Raw genomic sequence first — 19,604 nt, forward strand, 5'->3', positions numbered from 1 at the left:
TTATACACCTCGATGCTCATCCTGCCGAGACAAAGAGGGAAATCTGATTTCCGACAGAATGGGCATATTAGAGCGATGGGTTGAGTACTTCGATGAGCTACTGAACAACCAGAACATCGGCAAGTTGGAGGTCCCGCCAACTGAAGACGACGGACAAATACTGCCACCACCAAGTTTAGGAGAAACAGTCCGTGCAATTCATCGGCTAAAAAATCATAAGTCGCCAGGAGCCGATGGAATTACAGCCGAATTGGTTAAATATGGAGGCGACCAATTACACCAAGTGGTTCATCAACTTGTGCTAAAGGTATAGGACAGCGAATCAATGCCTGACGATTGGCAACGAGGCATTATCTGTCTCATACATAAAAAGGGAGATATCACACAGTGCAGCAATTATATAGGTATCACGTTGCTGAGTACCATCTATAAGATATTCTCCACTATCTTGCTAGGCCGGATAGCCCCATACGCCCAGAACATCATTGACCCATACCAAAGAGGCTTCACTCCACGCAAATCAGCATCAGATCAGATTTTCTCTCTGCGGCAAGCGATGGAAAAACTGTTGGAATATGGACAACAGTTGCACCATCTGTTAATCGACTTTAAAGCCGCCTATGATAGCATAGCCAGGGTAAAACTGTACACGGCCATGGGGGAATTCAGTATCCCGACGAAATTAATAAGACTGACTAGGCTGACCCTGACCAATGTGCGAGGCCAGATAAAAGCAGCAGGATCACTCTCAAGACCATTCGACATCAACAACGGTCTACGACAAGGGGATGCTCTATCATGCGTCCTCTTTAACCTGGCCCTCGAGAAAGAGATCCGTGATGCTGAGGTAAATGCAAGAGGTACGATCCTCTTCAAGTCCACCCAACTACTGGCCCATGTTGACGATATCGACATCATGGGAAGAACCACCCGAGACGTACAAACTGCCTTCATCCAGTTCGAGCAGGCGGCGCGAGATCTTGGGCTGCACATCAATGAAGGCAAGACAAAATATATGGTGGCAATGTCAGCACCGAAGACGAATCAACCAACAACATCAAACCGCACTGGCCAAACACGCAGAAGAATAAGGATAGGAGAATACAACTTTGAGACCGTTGACAATTTCTCCTATCTAGGGTCGAAAATCACAACCGATAACAACTACGATGATGAAATCCGCGCACGGTTGTTGTCAGCCAACAGAGCCTATTTCAGCTTACAAAAACTGTTCCGCTCGTCACCATAGGGTCAAAGCCCTTACTGTACAAGACTATGATCTTGCCAGTCCTTATGTATTCCTCGGAAACTTGGGTTCTTAGCAAGAAAAATTGGGAACTCTTGGCCGCATTCGAGAGAAGAATCCTCTGAAGAATTTTTGGCCTCCTACATGAGGATAGACGATTCCGTAGCCTACATAATGACGAAATCTATGAGCGATACCATGACCGTCCGGTTGTGGATAAAATCCGGATCAATAGGTTACGGTGGGCGGGTCACTTAATCCGTATGGATGAGGATGATCCAACCCGGAAAGTCTATAAGGGCAATATCTATGGTAGGAAAAGAAGACGAGGCAGACCCTGCCTAAGATGGAGCGGTGGCGTAGGTCAGGACGCCAGACAGCTTTTAGGGATATCGAATTGGTGGACCTCGGCACAAAACCGGGATGTCTGGAGTTCCTTATTAAGGCAGGCCTAGACCGGATACCGGTTGTTGCGCCGTTGATGATGATGATGATCCAACCAGAGGCGACTCACCAGGCGTTTTGAGTCGTAAAAGGTATTCCAAAGGTCTGGACAAAGGATAGCTCCCTGAATCGCTCCGATGTGACATTCATTTTGTGCTCTCCTCCCCGGGTCTCTTGGAGCAGGCCGCCGACAGTGCCGAATGTGAACCTCAACCAGTTTTTGTTTGATCGTCCTGCTCTAAAACCACATTGCGTCGGTGAGTAGTTTCCCGAAGCATGAGGATGAGCTTCTCAAGCAGTTTCCCAGCTGGGTCCAACATACTGAGAGGTCGGTACGTTGACGGCGTCTCAGGGTTGTCTTTGCTCCAGCTTATCAGCGCAAGTCTCTCAACCTTCCAGTGGGAGGGAAGAACACCTGCTGTCAAACATGCATTGAATATGTGAAACACCAGTACTTTGCTCGAAATACCATCCGGCCTGGGTCTTTTTTCCCTTTGATTGGCAGGATCACCTCATCTAGTTCTTTTGCAGGGAAGAGCGGGTATTTTTCATTATTTCCTCTCTGGTTGACAGCGTCAGCATGAATTGTGTGGATAGGAAAGAGTGCCTGTACGATTTCTTCATCTTCGCTGATTCCATGATACAGGGAACCGATAAGCACCGATTTTTTGGAACCTAGCTTATAATTGAGACTCCACAGATCTAGTTAACACCGCTGATTAGCTCATGCCAGCAGCGTGCTTTCTGCCTTTTGATTTTCTGGCGAAGTTCCTTTTTCGCCCTCATATTCTGCTGACCTTAAGGTTATTTCATCTTGGCGTCATGCGCGCTGAACAATCGGCCAAAGTGTGAGCCAGTTCACTCGTAAAGCTGCAATTCGATTCGCTTTTCCAAATGTCGATTTTCCTGATTTTTCAACTGGTACGTCAGAGACTTGAAAGGAGCCGTTTGTCACTTCGAAGGAAATGTATTTATGATTACTGGCCGTGAAACTTTATTATACCCTCTATCGTTGCATTGCTGACACTAAAGACTCCTTAGCAAAGTTTACATCAGGGATAGTGCCCTCGTCATGAGAGCGCCGGGATGTCCGTCTCCCTAAACTAGAACTTTCCCCTCCCGAGCTTTCAATCTCATCCTCCAAGGCGCCGATCTATTCTGAAAAGCGAACATTGATTGCATTCCTACGCATTTTCGCTTGAATGATGTGGATCATGGTTGGTTGGCTTTTCACTTTCTGTATTTCTTTTTTGAAGGTCATCACTCGGAACCGGGAACACGTTTCCTTTCTACAGATTATCGTCTTTGCAAAGAAAGCAGCCTTTTTTCGACTCGCAAGTCTTCGCTTTGTGCCCAGGTTCGCCACATTTGTAACACAAAGTGGTACTGTCCTGCCCTGCCCTCTGCTAGGACCAGCACTTAAAACAGCGTATTATTTATTTATTTTTATATTTATTTTGCCGCAATTCAGAAGTTGGCTCACTGTTTTCTCAGGGATAATGACAACGCCAATTTTTGAACTAGAAGCCGCTGCTGTCTAGAATGTCCTGGACTATCTTGCAGAACGCACTGTTCTTGTCAGTCGTCGACCCTAGCTCGACAATTTATCGCCGGTTCGAGTCCGCCAGGTAGATTTAGAGACTACCCCAGCATCTTCCGATGTGGCGTTGATGGGAACTTTTCGAAGAACTTCGGCGAACGATCCCCTTTCTTTCGGCTTAATGAAAATGGCCTCTGACCATTGTCGCCCCTTCTCTTTTTCAATGCCGCTGATGTTGTCGTCGTTTTTGACCTCGAATTTGCTAGAATGGAGTCCCGGCGGTCGCTATTCAACTTACCTTGTTTCTGTTGAATTTGCGCCCTTTTTCGACGCAGCTTGGTCCGTTTGGTTACCACCTCAGGCAATTCTTCTTGCTGCGCCCTTAGCACCAGATGCGCGCTGTTTCCCTCTCGTCTCCTTTTATCAATTGAAAGCACGGTATTTTGTGAAACTATTTGCTCCTCAGCTCCTCTTCAACTATCTTCAAGGAGTTTTCTGGTGTGTAATAAGGTTCAGGAGACGGTGGACAATGGTAGCCTTTGTTCCTCTACTTTTGTCCTCTCCTGGGAGATGAATTGTGTTTCCGCCTGGGGGAGTTCGTCTAGAAGAAGTTTCGAATTTTGCCAGTTACATCGTCGTAATTACTTCTGCTGTGTTGTTCTAAGGGATTACTCGCTAGAATATTCATTTTAATCCAGTTTTCGAAGAACTTTTCCACTACTTTCTGTACGAAGGCTATCAGGCAAATTGACCTAAAAGTTTTAATGTAAAGGAATTTAGTCCTGGCTTTGCGTAGTCCAAAACTGAAACATCTAGTATCCAAAATCAATTAGCATTAATTAACATGACGTAGGGAGCAAGACTGAATGCTACTTTTAGTAACTTTTCGACACATGCAATCAACATTGGCACTTACAGAGATATTTGGCCTCAGCCGTTCATTAACGCAATTCTCAATAGTTTCCCAAAGACTAGTAAATAAATAGTGCAGTTACAGCAAGTTTGAATTCAAAGGTGACCATTTCACCAGATACTACCTGATAAATCGGATAATAATAACACTTTTCCCAGTTTTAGGGGGATCACTCGATCAGTTGTTTGGTTTCCGCTATACAATATATCCGATGTATTCCTCGATAAATTTTCCACCTTCATTAATTGCTGTTCAGTAAATAGACAATCTCATTTGACGGGAAAATCGTAAGGCAGACGTAGATTAGTATTTATGATAAGAAAAACGGAAGCTAATGACTGAATCCGCGGCTGAGGCATCATCACAGCGATTTATTTCCATTTACTAATTTTTACAACATCACTGACAATGGAATCCCTCACAATTCCTTCCAGCTCCTTTTGAGATCTAAAGAACTGTATTAACTTTATTAACTATCGGCCCCTATTAAATTTCATGGAATTTTTCATTCTTTCCTTTGATCAGGCGCAAACATATACTCATCAATGGACAATCTATCTATTTAGAAAACTTTCACTTTTATTCGGCACCCATGGGCATGTACGTAGTTACGTGAACTGTGTACTTACGGCGAGTACAATACGCCCGTAATGCTAAATGGAATCGCCTCGGCGGTACGATCGATGCAAAAGAAACCACCACTGGTGCCATATTTGCCGCCCGTTGTGCGGAAGTAGTACCTCGACAATCTGACAATAATGAATAAATACTTTAGTGTTCACTACAGAATAACAACGCCAGGCGGGGGATGCATGTTTTCGGTAATGTTAGGTGTCACTCTCTTGTCTTGTTAATTAAGTTGAAGTGTATACGAGGAAAGGTATGTATGTACCTGAAATACAATTGAGTCTGGTCCATCGTATCTTGCGTAGGTAACAAAGGTGCTGAGACTTAGGTGTATCTATCCACATACCCTGCAAATAGCTAAGAAATCTGTCTTTGCAATTGCAACGAATTTCCAGATAGTGAGAAATATTTCATTTTCCTTTGTGAAAAACGGAATAAATAAAATGGAGTAAATGAAGTATTACCCAAGGCAAGTTGAGTACTCTATGCCATTCTTTCGGATTAAATTTAGCAGAAATAATTCCCTTCATAGTTACGTTGAATTGTAATACAGACAATCCTTTAACAGGGAAACTTGTAATAAAGCTGCGAAAAGTGACCATGTACGTAAGTTTCAATGTGACGTAGCTATGACGTAGCTAGAGCATAAGAACAAACTGATGAACTTTGGATTGGATTCCGACAGATACAACACAAATAAGCTACTAGTCCTGCACAAAATATTTTACCCCAGCCCCCCCCCCCCCTCCTTTTGTCACCTTGAAGGATCTAACAAGAATTCTGCAAGGATAAAAGCCCCTCCTTAACACAGACGCATGTATTTCCTTTTGAGGTGTTGCGAATCTTTTTTTCACTTCGTCGATACTTTACTTCTTGCACTCTCTCTCTCTCCCAATTTCATATGAGAGGAGCGGGTATACCAGAAACTACTTTGATATATGAATAACCACAATACAACCTATAATTATGAATTATCCAAAGGATCTTTAGGCGATACAACTTTGCAATTCTAACTGACAGCTAAGCGGTTATTAAGGCACTTAGGTCAAATCAGTTGAATTTTAAACCCGTATGGAAGTGGTGCGGTGTTCACGATGGTTGAATGCCAGCCTCTCGATTTTGTTCCCTGGGATGGAGTCCCGATCATCTTCGATGCTTGTGTTTGCATGAGAGCTGTCTAGTCACTTATCGCTTGCAAGGCGTGATGGTAATGAAATTGAAGCACAGTCTCATTGAAACCTGAGATTATCAACTGGGAAAACAAGGGATACCTGCCGACATTGTCTACACATTCTCTGAAGAAAGTGACGAAACCTACATACATGTTTTGGGCCAGTGTCCGTCACCTGTGAAATATAGGTTCAGGCACCTGGGAGAATATTTGATACCAGATGAAATTAAAATTCCTGCCGGTTACAGTCTTGATCGACATATATAGTTAAAAGGTGCTGTAATCATTACTCTGTACTATCCTCAGTAAAACAAGAGATCACACAGCACAGATCACACAGTGACCATCAGGCTATCATCTTCCAGACAGTGTGTACGACAGGAGCAAAACGAATCAAAAAAACTGCAGTATCGAGTTGGACATCCAAAAAACTTGATAAAGAAATGGCTCGAGGAAATGCTTCTGCAGGAAGCAATGCCGGTGGGAAATGCTCGATAAAAGGTAGCGCAAGTTCTTGAAAAGATACAAAAAGTGTGTGACGCTTCCATGCCATGCCGCACGGTATTCAAGAGACGAATGCCCAACTTCTGGTGGAATGCCGAAATCGAAGAATTTCGTAAAGTTTGCTTTAAAATTAGAAGACACAGCCAATGTAGCAGAAACCGGCCTGAGTCTAAAGAGTTGCACAACCGATATAAGAAGGCGAGGAAAGAATTGCAAGCAGCGATCTCCAGAAGTAAAACTTGGCACTTCAAGAGGTTATGCAACGAAGCGGGCTTCGACCCATGCGGAGGTGCATACAAGGCAGTTATGGCATCAATCAAGGGTAAGCGCTCACCGCCGATCACCAACCTTAATTTGCTGCGGGTATCATTAGCACTCTCTTCCCACCAGTTTCTAATGAATCGAGCCTACTCACCGTCCGAATAAATCCCGTTGAAATTCCCGAGGTAACCACTAAACAAATGCTGAAAACCGCGAAGAAGATTACCGAAAATAAAGCCCCAGATTTAGACGGCATTCCGAATAAAGCACTGATAGTGGCCGTCGAAACAGTTCCAAGGTGGTTCGCTGAAACATTTACGACGTGCCTCCGAGATCAGATTTTCCTGGAAGAGTGGAGGAAACAGAAGCTTATGCTAATCCAAAGCCAAATAAATCTTTGGGTGATCCTTCGTCTTATAGACCTATATGCCTGCTAAACGCCATCGGCAAACTTTTCGAACTTGCACCAATCACAGAAAAGGTGGGTGGTTTCTCAAACAGGCAGTTCAGATTCCGAAAGGCAAGATCTACTGTCAATGCGATCAACACGGGGACGGAAATTACAGAAAAAGCAATGGAGGTCAATAAATCATGCGCGATAGTTACTCTCGGCGTGAATGCCTTCAATACGGCAAAATGGAGCAAAAGAATTGCGACTTTATCCAAATTGGGTGCTCCTAAATGCCTGGTGCACACATTCTCAGGGAAAGGATATTGTGTTTCGATTCGGACAATGGACGTAAGACGTATACAACAACCTGCGGTGTTCCACAAGGATCCGTCCTCGGTCCTTTCCTGTGGATAATAATGTACATATGACGGAATTTTTAAGTTGCAACTACCCAAAGGAGTGACAACCATTGACTTTGCAGACGATATCGGATTGATTATCATGGCACAAGATATTGATGAGATCAAGGTACTCACAAACCGGGCAATTATCGAAATCAGGTCTTGGCTAGAGGAGGCCGGTCTGACACTCGCGGAGCATAAAACCGAGGTAGTTTTGATTACCAAGCGAAGGAAGCAAACGTCGATAAAGATCAGGATTGGTGAACACATCATACAGTCGCAGCCAACGTTTAAATGCCTAGGAATCATGGTTGATCAAAGACTGAAATTCAAGTCCCATTTTGAAAATTTAGCAACCAAATCTTCAACTACATTGTTGGCAAGAATGTTACCAAATATAGATGGTCGTAGATAAAGCCGTGGGCTCATTCTCTAGAGAGTTGTCAGCTCCATCTTGTTTTACGCAGCTCCAGTCTGGGCACCGTTTTTGAAGTTGGAAGCATATAAAAGAAAAACCGCAACCCCATACCGAATGAATGCATTGCGAACGTCGTGCGCTTACCGTACAACATCAGACGAAGCAGCTTGTGTAATAGGAGGCATAATCCCCATCGACATCTTGGCGAACGAGGGTCGACGCCTCTATGACCCATCATATGCAATCGGCGAGTCCTATACCTATCCACCGCAATTGGCACGAAGTGAATCTATTTTGGAATGGCAAAAAAGATGGGATGATTCACCTAAAGGACGCTGGACACACAGGATTATTCCAGATGTCTCTAAATGAATCAAATAAAGGCACGGTGAGGTTAGTTACCACCTAACTCAATTCCTAAGCGGACATAGAGACTATCGTGCATACCTTTATCGCTATGAGTCCGACGACGGACAACTAGAAGCATATTACTTTTATCTGCCAAGGTTCTGCGCACACGAGGCCGACGCTCTGAAGCAACTTAGAGGGCAGTAAAAAAAATAACGAAGGTAATCCATAATATGCTTAGGAAGGGGGAGCTTCGGAGGAAAGTAGTAAATAACAGTACGAGTCGCAGTTCGTAATGGGATGAAATGCTATAATGCCACGGGTTATGTGAAGGAGAAAGAAGTGGTTTCAGTGAGTAAAAGTCTCATATAACGATATGGTTGAAGCCAGCGGTAGGTTTTGACCTTTTCCATCTTTCAACGGTAAAAAAAAAGACAGACAGAGAGAGAGAGAGGCAGACAGACATTGAATCAATTCTGAGAAGATTTTGTTGCACACGAAATGGCAAAATAACCCTTGTAGTACAAAACAGCCCAAATTCATGCTATTAGCATGACCTATTTGCTACTCATTTTCTTTAAAGGGGGAGGAGGGGTATTGTCTTCACATTTTTTCGCCATATTTTTTTATTTTTTTTGCATGAATGCGCAACGTCTCAAAAATTTTGTGTCAGTGCGTGTTTAGTGCTATTTGGGCAAAACTAACGGAGAAATAGAATTTTAACCATTCGAAGATTTGAGGCGCTCCACCTAATCTGTTGAACCTTATAGCTATTTTCCCACACTTCACGTTTCCAAAGTCGGTGACGGCTGTAATTTACAATGTATTGCACCGATCCTTTCGAAATTTGGTACACAATTTCGCTGTATAATTCACGAGGTAACACTGTCGAGTTTTTTTTAAGTTTGTTATTATTTTGTATTTTACGGCTGCACCAAGCTATCGACGCAGCTGAAAGAAAAAGAGAAAAATATATAATTTATTTTAAAAATCGTGGAAATAGATGAAAGTGTAAATTGTTTACTTGCATGATATTTGGTTGGATATCTTTTTGTGAAATTACCACAAAACGTCGTGACTATATAGAGATCAGAAGTCTTTCGCATACATACTTCGGGATCTGCTTTCAGTCCTACTCGATGACGGCCCAAAATTGTTGCACAGTGATCCATTTCAGTGTCATAACGCCCCGCTTAAATATTGCTCATAAACTTTCTGTTAGATGTAAACCCGCGCTTTATGCAAACTAGTCCTTGGTTGAAATAGCCTCATCCTCGAACCTTTGCTGTACAAATCGCGGTTTATGATATGGCGCGTTGTTTTGCTGGAAAGTTGTCTTTGAATTCAGCGAGAGGTTTTCTAGGAATGGCAGAAAGTGCTCTGACAGCAAATTTTGGTAGACTAAAGCTTTAAGTTTCCCTTTGACCTTGACAAGAAGCCCAGCTCCATATTTGCTGAAATAACTCCATATCATAACACTAGCGCCACCGAATTTCACTGACTACCTGGTGTACCTAGGATCCAACTTCTTATTGGGAGGACGTTGCTCACAAGTTCTGCTATCAGGATCGGATAAGTTGAACTTTGATTCGTGACTGTAAATCTAAGAATCCCGAAAGGAAAGAGGAGAGTCAATATGGCTCCTGACGAAGGGTAGGCGTTTTTTCGGGTTACCATAACTTTCAGTTTTTCCAATCTTTGACATCCTCTGAAGTGGTTCTTCAAAAATCGCTGTCTGATGGTTCTGGCAGATATATTTACACCATAACTTCTTGCAATGTGGCTCTTATTTGCGTGGAAGTAGCGAAAGGGTCATACAATGGTTATCGAACAATTAGAGAGTATTCGCTTTCTGTAGTGTTTCTTGGCCAACAACGTTTTGAATTTGGAAAATTTTTATTTTCCTGGTTATATTGGATCGTGTTTTGAACTTTTTTGCGCGAACACCCTACGGACCGAGCAATTTTGTTAATTTTCTTTTTCACATGTGTATATGTCCCATATCATTCGCTTTACATTCTTCGTAGACCTCTTCTTCTAAATGCCAGACGAAAAAAGAGCCCATGCCGATATTATGTTTTATCAAACAAATGAAAACCGAAAATGAGAAATTTTTGAGTGGTTTGCATTGCTTAGATATATGACTTCTATACTGCATAACCACAAAATTTTTAGAATATGTTACATTTCCCAAAAAAAAGCATATTTAATATTAAGGAAAGTGTGCTAAGTAGTGTGCCAGCGCTGAATGCAGATTTTTTAAGCGAAAATCGTTTTTTCAGTGTTACCAAAAAATTACAAAAAGGAAAAACTCGACAGCGGTACCTGGGCAAACTTACATATGTGTTTGTGTGTATGGTGGGGGAGAAGCTTCAGCTTCTGAGCACTCAGGCCGTGTTGGCCCATTGTACTCTCATCCACCGTCTGACGGAAAATTCCGGATTCGTTAACGTATCGCAGGATTTCCGTTAGTGGATGTGATGCTACCCGTCGCAATTGGAGAACATCGGCACCAAAGATTTGATGCCTGATGCGTCCATAGGCGGGGTATTCACATAGGAAATGCTCCGTGGATTCCGCTTCCTCATTACAGGAGGGACACGTATCATCTTCGGTAATTCCTATTCTGAACATATGCCCAGCTAGTGAATTATGGCCTGTCAGAATGCCCACAATACACCTGCAAGTCCTCCTCCTTTTCAACAGGATAAACTTTGCGGTACGTATGTTCGGTTCTGGCAGGAAAAGTTTGGTGTGTCAAGCAGCATTTAGGCTCTGCCACCTGTCATTATGGGAAACTTATTCCCCGTCCAATTGCTGGTTCCGGTCCCGGCATAGGGGAGATTGATCCCTCTTTCGCTAAAGCGTCCGAGATTTCAATTCCCTCTATGCCACAGTGACCAGGTACCCAGAGTAGTTCCACCGTATTGAATCTAGACATAGAGTTCAAACGGTTTCTGCATTCCTGAACGATTTTCGAGGTGATCAAAGGACTGCTGAATGCCCTTAGCGCAGCTTGACTATCACTGCAGATTACGATGCGCCTGCCCTTCAACCGCTTGTCAATCACCCAGTTTGCAAACTTACATACCAATCACTTTGTTTTTTTTTCCCATTTGATGGAGCATAAGTTACAGCCGTCACCGCAAAACGACTTTTTTTGGAGAGGATTCCGGAGATTTGCTGCCAACGACTTAAATTTTATTATTTTTCGATGAAATTTTCAGCAAATATGCTCAACATGTTATTCTATAATATTATAATATTTTCATTTAATATTCATTGCCCGTATTTTGTAAAAAAAAATATTTCGAAAAGTGTCTTTTTTCAACGGTTCCTCCTTCCTTAACGGACGTTCCAATTACCACACCTCAATAAATTTTAGGAGGCACCAAAAAAATGCATGTATAGTATGGATATCCAAGTTCTAATCAAAACTTGCGACTGATAGTTTCTTCCAAAGCGCCCATCAGACGCCAGGAGTACCTGAGGGCAAAGAGATCATAAGTGGCGGCCAGCAAACAATCGAAAAAAAACTTTAACGTTAGTATGGTAACTTACAAGATCAACATTGCTATTCTATGTGTATCCATTGCTCAAATTCATCACACCTGCCAACGAAAATTCGAAAGGACATGTGAGACAGAACATGTAACTCGTAAATCGATAAATACCAGATCTTGTTGTCTTAGAAACAAACTCCTCGTAATGATAAAAGGGTTATGTAATTTACATGCTATACCTTTCACCTACATTCAAGCAAACATACGTGCTGCGATCTTAGCGATCTGAACAATACCCTCATCTATGGAGCCGATCTTTTATTCGATTTGGATCTGTTTCTTTGCAATGCCAAGCTTTTTTCAGATGGCGGTGCACCACGGCGGCAAACGACTTGTAAACAGCGACAAAAGTCGCGGTGCAGTACTCAGCGCTAACAGCAGCCAACAATTGATAAGATGAATGTGCGATAAAAAAAACTTGAATTAAATTTCTTGTCATGTGTGTTCTCATACTTGAGTGCTGACGAAGACGTGACACACTTCTCAACGGCAACGAGCTAGCCCTAGACGTATAGACCCTATTAAAGATCGAGATCGGGGCTTTTAATAGAAAAAATGCTCACATGTGTGTTCGTTGTACTTTAAGAGTTTTCCATGGTTTTTCCCAGTTGGATTTTCTACTGCTGTTTCCATTTTCCGATTGTCGAAAGGACATTTTTTAGGAAAAATGTGGTGGTACAACATCTTGTCTTAGTGCCATGTATAGGTTGAACCCTTGTTACTATTCCCTTAATTATTGGATCGATAAAAGACTATTAGATAAAAGATACTACCCACTCAGCCTTACTACATAAGATCCTACCACGATTATTTAATTATTTAAAAAATACTCTACGGTCTTCCTTCTTAATGCTTAAAGCTACAGAGGACGAAAGGAGTCAATATACACAAAATTCCTACCCCCGTCAGCCACGCTTCAGATTTCGAGCTGGTATTCCATCTTTTTACTGAAGGCAGTATTACTAACTTAGTTAGTTGCCGTCTGATGCGAAACACTTTGATTGTGTTTGTGCAGGCCCTTTGATATTTTTAATATCTGCGAGTGTCACAGACGAAACCACTTTGAAGCTTGGACTCAAGATTGTTTGCGATTGCCGCTTTGGAGCGGATCGCGATAAATAAAAAATGAAAATACAATAGAAAACAAAAAGACCAGATACAGATACGTGGGAGCTTACGAATACCGCGATATATATATATCATGACTAACACTTTTACACATTCATACATGCTCTCAGTCAGTATAGAGCATCATATACATCTTGGCCCTAAATGTAGGTCACATTCAAATGTTTGCTTGACTTTTTATTTGTTTTGTCTGTTTTTTTTCTTTTTGTTTCAAGAAAATATAGTTCCTTGTTTTTGAGGGCTATGGGCACAGGGTACACACATGAAAATGTGCCCATAAAATATTCCATATTTTCCAAACTGTTTTGAGCTTTTTACTTAAAATTTCATGATGCATTCACTATTATTTGTTAATTCCTCGTAGAAACATTAATTGTAAATATACAGACCTGAAATTTTCGAGCATTGAACTGACTATTATTTGCTAGAAATTCATTTCCAGTGCAATGCCCTGATGAATTCCGCCCTTGGTTACCAAGGTTAACCCACTGGTCTGGGCATAGTTCAAAAAGCTGTAAACAAGTTTGTTTACGACGACGTGGTATGAAAATTAATCAGCTACATCAAATTATTGTGATTTGATTTCTAGAAACTATATAAATCCATGTTTTATCTACCTGTTTGATATGAGTCCTGCCATCGTGACCGTGTGGCAATACCAATGCATGAATGCGTTTTTAGTCTGGGCTCTTTAGTTGTCTATTACATCATAAGACGCTCAAACAAATCAGTGTGGTCAAAGGCACCTATGGGCAGAAGCAACAAATATTACGCTTTTCACAGAGTTTAGGGAAAACTCTTCATTCGATTTGTTAGGCATTAAAGAAAGGCACTGCCTAGTAAAGAAAAGCCAAGAAACCGGAAGCTCAGTACTTCTGGTTTGGCTGATTCTATATGCAAGAATATTGAGCGCACGATGGTCCCATTTATATATGTATTATATATCCCTTGAATATACAGAAATTACTAATGGGGATATTTCATTTGATACCCGGCATAGCTATATTCGATGAAAAAGTTTGGACCCATCTTTTACATGTATGTACGGGGAACCGCTTTAAGGGGGTCATCCCGTGTGTCGGATCCGCGAAATCGAAATTTTTTTCTTTGAGATCAATTGTAACTAAACATAGTGTAGAATATATGGGCAAAGTTTTTTTTTTGATATTCGGAGTCGTTCGGAAATTACAGTGTTAAACAGGGAAAAAGGCACATGCCAGGTTTATGTCGATCGCCGTAATAAAGCCCGTATTTATCGGTCCGAATGACGTTCGAATCACTTCGCTAAAAGGATAAGAATTAAAGCCAAAGCTGTACATGTGTTTCTTCAAGAAACCTAAGCTTTATGGACTACGTGTAGCAGATTGATGGTCAGTTAAGGTTTTATGGCCAAAAATCGCATTCTACTTTTTAAATGGGTTTTTCTCGAAACCGCATATTGAAATAGCCCAAAATCTGTCCAACGAAATTCTTTGAAATTTTCACGATATATTCAGAACATATTTCTACAGTCCCTAAACAGGGGTAACGCGATTCATTTATTAGTTTTTATTTTATTCATTAAAAAAGCCGTGAAAAAACACCAAAATTCACAAAAAAGAAGTTTAACACGGCACCAAAAATTTAGCTTTTAATATTTTTTAGTAATCCTAGTTTGCGGACTGTAGTTAAGTCTACGTTTAAATGCTGTTTACTTGTTTTCTTCTTTAAATGCCGTTTACTTTTCTTCTTTAAGATGATCACAGCGCCTTCTAGCGTGGCAGCAGAAAAACACCTTTTTTTTGGAGATGGGTGTATAAATTGCTCTCTATTTCAATAACGAACCATGCGATCGAGCTAGCAAAACTACTATGTACGCTCAAGATATTATTGAATCTACAGTGAAAAATTCGTATTTGTATCTTTATCCAGTTCTTCGCAAAAAATTTCTAAGAAAAGCTAAAAGAAACAAACTTCACACGGGATAACCCCGTTAAGTTCAACGTACAACAATGTAATTCACCTTATGTGTGGGGGTTCACAGTTCCAACCTTTCTACCAAATGTCGTGTCAATAGATGTAACCGCATCTCAGAAAAGTGCGAGGGACAGACAGATGAAAAACAGACAGACAGACGGATCTGTGCGCTTCTGTGTGGATATTGAAGTGCAAATATGTATTCATAAACTTTTCTTTTCTGACTGTGCACGAGCTATTGTCTGCTTATCTCTGGTGAGTGGACCAAAGTGGATATGAGAATGATACCCAGAAAATAAAACCAAGTTGGACGAATTGAGGAGTAAACTATGGTGCATGGACTCGGTAGTCCGGCGGTTTTTGAGAGTGAGCAAGGAAACTTCCAGCCGTCGATATCCCTCGATCGCAGTACCTCGATGGTGCACAACTTGGCATCTAATGCTACAAGTGGTTTAGATTTTGAGGAGGAGGTATTTAAACGAAGTACAACTCTGCCAAGAACATAAATTGCAAAGGCAAACAATGATGGGCTGAAAGGAGATAGCTGGCCAAAAAAACGATTTCGACATCCATCGGATCTGATCAAGAAGCACTTCAGCAGCAGGAAATATTATAGATGCATTCAAGCAGCTCATCAGCTTTACGATTTCTTCCAATACCAAAGACGGCAAAAGAGGAAGCTCATGGAAGCTTAGCAATTGAAAACGTGAAAGACTTTGTAAAGGGAATCACCAAATGCAGATCCAGAAGAGCTACTTTTTATGCAGCTGGTAGTTAAAATAATTGAGCTGTTCGAATTCATCAAGGATAAGCACAACGTACACCACACCATTAAGAACATTGTGAGAGCCATCAGGATGCTTTACAATATGTCGCAGGAAAAACCCCAAACATCCCTGCCCCAGCAGCATCACAGGCGAACCAAGTGACACCAAAACATGAAGTCATCGATCTCCGATCAAGTCAAAGAGTGGGAAATTTTAGGAAATCAACAGGCGCCAAAAAGGAAAAGAGACGTCTTGACCAGTCCAACATATGGAACTAAAAGTTCCGAAGGGAGAAAACATGTGTCCAAAGTGGCAGTACCGGCCAGTGAAGCAAAACCGAAGAAAAATAAAAACGGCGATTGGACTAACATCGTAAACAAAAAAAGAAACAAGAAACCAAAGGTGCGAATTCGCCCAGAGTCAACTGTAATATCAAGCAAAGGAAAACTATCGTATATGGATACTAAAAAGAGTGAAATCTGACTTCCATCTAAGAGTCCTAGGTGGAAATTTCAGTAAAATCTAGAAGATCCAGGAAGGGGATCTCATGTTTGAGCTGAAAAATCCAGCATGGGAAAAACTGACGGCTTTCGTAACCAAGTTTTAAACTCACTTGGAGAGAATGTCGCGGTATGTTCCCAAAAACATGACATCTATATAAAGTGGAAGGATTTCAATAAGGTAACATCCCGAGAAGAGATCTGCACTGCCTCGAAGCAACAATTTAAGTTGGAAGAATTCTGGGAACAATCTATCGTGAGCGTAAGGAAAGCTTATGGCGGTACTCAAACGGCCATAATTCCATAATGCCAGTTGAGGCAGCGCAGAAGTTATTGGCCAGAGGGAAGATTGGTTGAGATTGGATGGTTCCAGTGGGTAAAAATCCAGACCAGAGTATTTTGAATATTTCCATTTCAGGACCTGTGCGAAGTTACCAGATCTCCCTCCCCTGCCCCCTCTCCCTAGCGCGGATAAGGAAATGCTCAGCGTTTGCGCATGTATTAATATGCACTTGTATTTAATTTGGAGGAGTGCTTACATTTGCATGCTTGTGCGCAGGTCGGACAGACGAGAGGAGAACATCCATCCCTGGAAAAAAATGGCTATGAGAAGATCACCCAGAACAATAAAACAATCTGGATAATGTAAGAAAATAAAACTCCCGGTGTAGGGGCTCGGAATACTCAATACCGGCGGCTTTTGAAAGTGGGCAAGCATTTGCCTTGTTGTTGATATTCCTTGACTGCGGTGCCTCGGTGGTGGGCAGCTTGGTCACCGTGGCATCTAATGCTATACACAGTTTAGACAAGGAGGTGTTTAAGCCGAGCATGTCGCTACCTAGAACATCAATAACAAAAACGCGGAAGCATGCGCCCCGGGAAGAACAGGCGTCAAAAGCCGTGGTAACACAATCCAAATCTGAGCATAATGGGGTTCGGGGAGTCTAATCAGGGGCAAAACTAGATCCGTTCAGAAGAAGCTCAAGGATTATGGAATGCCCTCCATTGTCCAAGGCGGTAGAATAAAAGGAGCAAAAGAGGTGGAGATTATCCATGAGGAAAAGCTTGTGGAACAGAAGTCTGAACTGGAAAAGTCATCTTCCTTTTTGCTTGGAATTAAAAATTGTTGAATTTACTGAATTTATCAAATACAAACACAACGTGCACCAAACAATCAAGCATATGGTGAGAGCCATCAAGGTTCTGTAGAACAAATATCGGGAAGATGTTAAAGAATCGAAGGAGAGCCCTAAAATGTCTCTTTCGACGGTAAAGCAGTGAAGGGAAGTGACACCCAACCGTATACTCGCGGATGGGCAGAAAAAAAGTGGGTTCGATGAAAAGAAAATGAACATCCAAGAAACCAGCAGATTCCCAAAAACAAAAACGAATATTGCCCACTTTGAAGAGGGGGCTCGAACCTCGGTAGGCTGTACGCGACAGTTGGATTAAGGTCCAACCAAAAAATCCTAAAAAGAAGAAGGAGAGAATGATGATCCGTCCTGAGGCGATAATCATATCAAAGAGTTATAGTACGCAAAAATACTAAGTAGGCTGAAAGTTGATCCTGTCTCGCGGCAGAACCGAAAGGAGATCCCATGCTGAAACTGAAAAGGTCTGAAGAGAACAAAGGCGAATGTTTCCTCAGCCAAGTAAAAAATTTACTCGGAGAAAGTGCTGCTGTACATACTCAAAGGCATAAAATCCTTATATGGTGCCACTCCACACAGCCAGATCAAGGGTGGCACTAGCTACAAGCAAGTATTGCGCAGTGGCTATCCTTGATGTGCAAAATGGATTCACCTTAGCCAATAGCTGCCAATAGTTGTCTGTATGTTTATTTTTGCTTAGTTTTACCCGTGGTAAGGAGAACAAGGTCGTCCGCAAATGTCGCTATTTTGGCTTCTTCACAGCAAGGTATATCATTGGCATAGAGAAGAAACAGAGTTGGACCCAAAACACTGCGCTGCAATTTCTTTTTCCTTCCGGGTCGTATTTTAATCTGAAATCTGCATTTATTATTATTTTATTTGTAATAATTTAATTAGACGCTTTTCCGGCAATTCTTTTAGTATTCTCCCTATAATAAGTTCATAGCCACAGTCCTCAATTCAATTATTTTACTTGGCATATTGGGTAATGGTCCCCTTTTTTGCCTATAGTTAACAATGTAGCCGCTTGTGTATCTAGAAGCTTTCTGGATGCTTTGCCAAGACATCAGCCTTATCCTGTGCAGAACGAACCCATTAGCCGTTTTTCTATTTAATAGGTAGAATTTGTTATCTAGGTCTTTTTAAATTTTTCGCGCTTTCCACAGAGTAGTAGTCTAGTAGTCTGTGTCTCTTTGTGCTGTAAGATTTGACATATATCTGCTGGAGGACTCGTTTCTATATTTGTTAATTAAGGCCTTCTGAAATAGTAGGGGATGACGGTTGTACGTTTTCTTGCCAGAGCCGAGGTAAGGGAGTATCTGAGAAATTGTCTGCAATGTGATCGAATCGGCATTCAGATGTTAAATGCTCTTTTATATACTACTGGTGGAAGTGGGACTGGCATGGTGATTTGACTTCGGACACCAGTCAACTCAGCTGTGAATGAGTACCTGAGTCAAGTCAGGGTAATTATCTCGGGCGAGCGCAATGCTAACCACATTGCCTCCTATAGTGTACTGTAGTGTACCGTTACGGTTTTGAATGAAGTGCTCTAACACACTTCAAGGCCCTGATCTAATTGGATTGTTGCGTCAACTATTATTATTATTATATAATTCCCAGAACATGACATAACTGCGATTTATATTGGGGACAAATCCGCCCATAACTTAGGCCGAAACTTGGCCAGAGCTGAAAACATTTTGTTTAACGAATGAGAGGTCCTAAGTCCGCATACACTTGATAAGCTGTGCGCTGAGGTGGGTGTCGATCGCTATCTGACTGCAAAAGTAACGAAGGGTTGCCCCCAAGGAGGTGTGCTTTCGCCACTTCTGCAAAATTTGAAAATACACGCTCAAGCTTATGCTGATGACTTGGCTGTGCTTGCTGTTGATCGGGATCTTGGAACGGTGTGTAGGAATATACAGCGTGCGTTGATTTGATAGGCAGCTGATGCCTCAGACATGATCTTTTAGTTAATCCAAATAAAACCACAATGGTATTATTCACTAAAAGGAGAAAACTGGATGGACTTTGCCTCCCTGAGATGAGGTGTACTACCTTTCAACTCTCCGAAGAAGTGAAATATCTCTGAGTCACTCGAGATAAAAAATTTCTTTGGAACAAACAAGTAGAGGTAAAGATGAAACGAGCTTTCACAGCTTATGGGCTGTGCAGACGGACCTTTGCCTCGACATGGGGACTTAGGCCTTAACGGAAACGGAAACAACGGATGCGGGGGGCACAGAGCATTGGAAGAGTTACTGAGAGGACT

At 41.9% G+C, this 19,604-nt stretch overlaps 1 long non-coding RNA gene across 1 annotated transcript; it reads right to left on the minus strand.

The window, feature by feature from the left end:
* Nucleotides 1-11,614: 11,614 nt before the first annotated feature.
* LOC119655756 lies at nucleotides 11,615-12,295 on the minus strand. The gene is made up of 3 exons (XR_005249950.1): nucleotides 11,939-12,295; nucleotides 11,826-11,875; nucleotides 11,615-11,750 (listed from the first exon to the last, which is right to left on the minus strand). It is a non-coding gene; the product is annotated as an uncharacterized LOC119655756 (long non-coding RNA).
* Nucleotides 12,296-19,604: the final 7,309 nt, after the last annotated feature.

Source organism: Hermetia illucens, chromosome 4, assembly GCF_905115235.1.
Source record: "Hermetia illucens chromosome 4, iHerIll2.2.curated.20191125, whole genome shotgun sequence".
Lineage (NCBI taxonomy): Eukaryota > Metazoa > Arthropoda > Insecta > Diptera > Stratiomyidae > Hermetia > Hermetia illucens.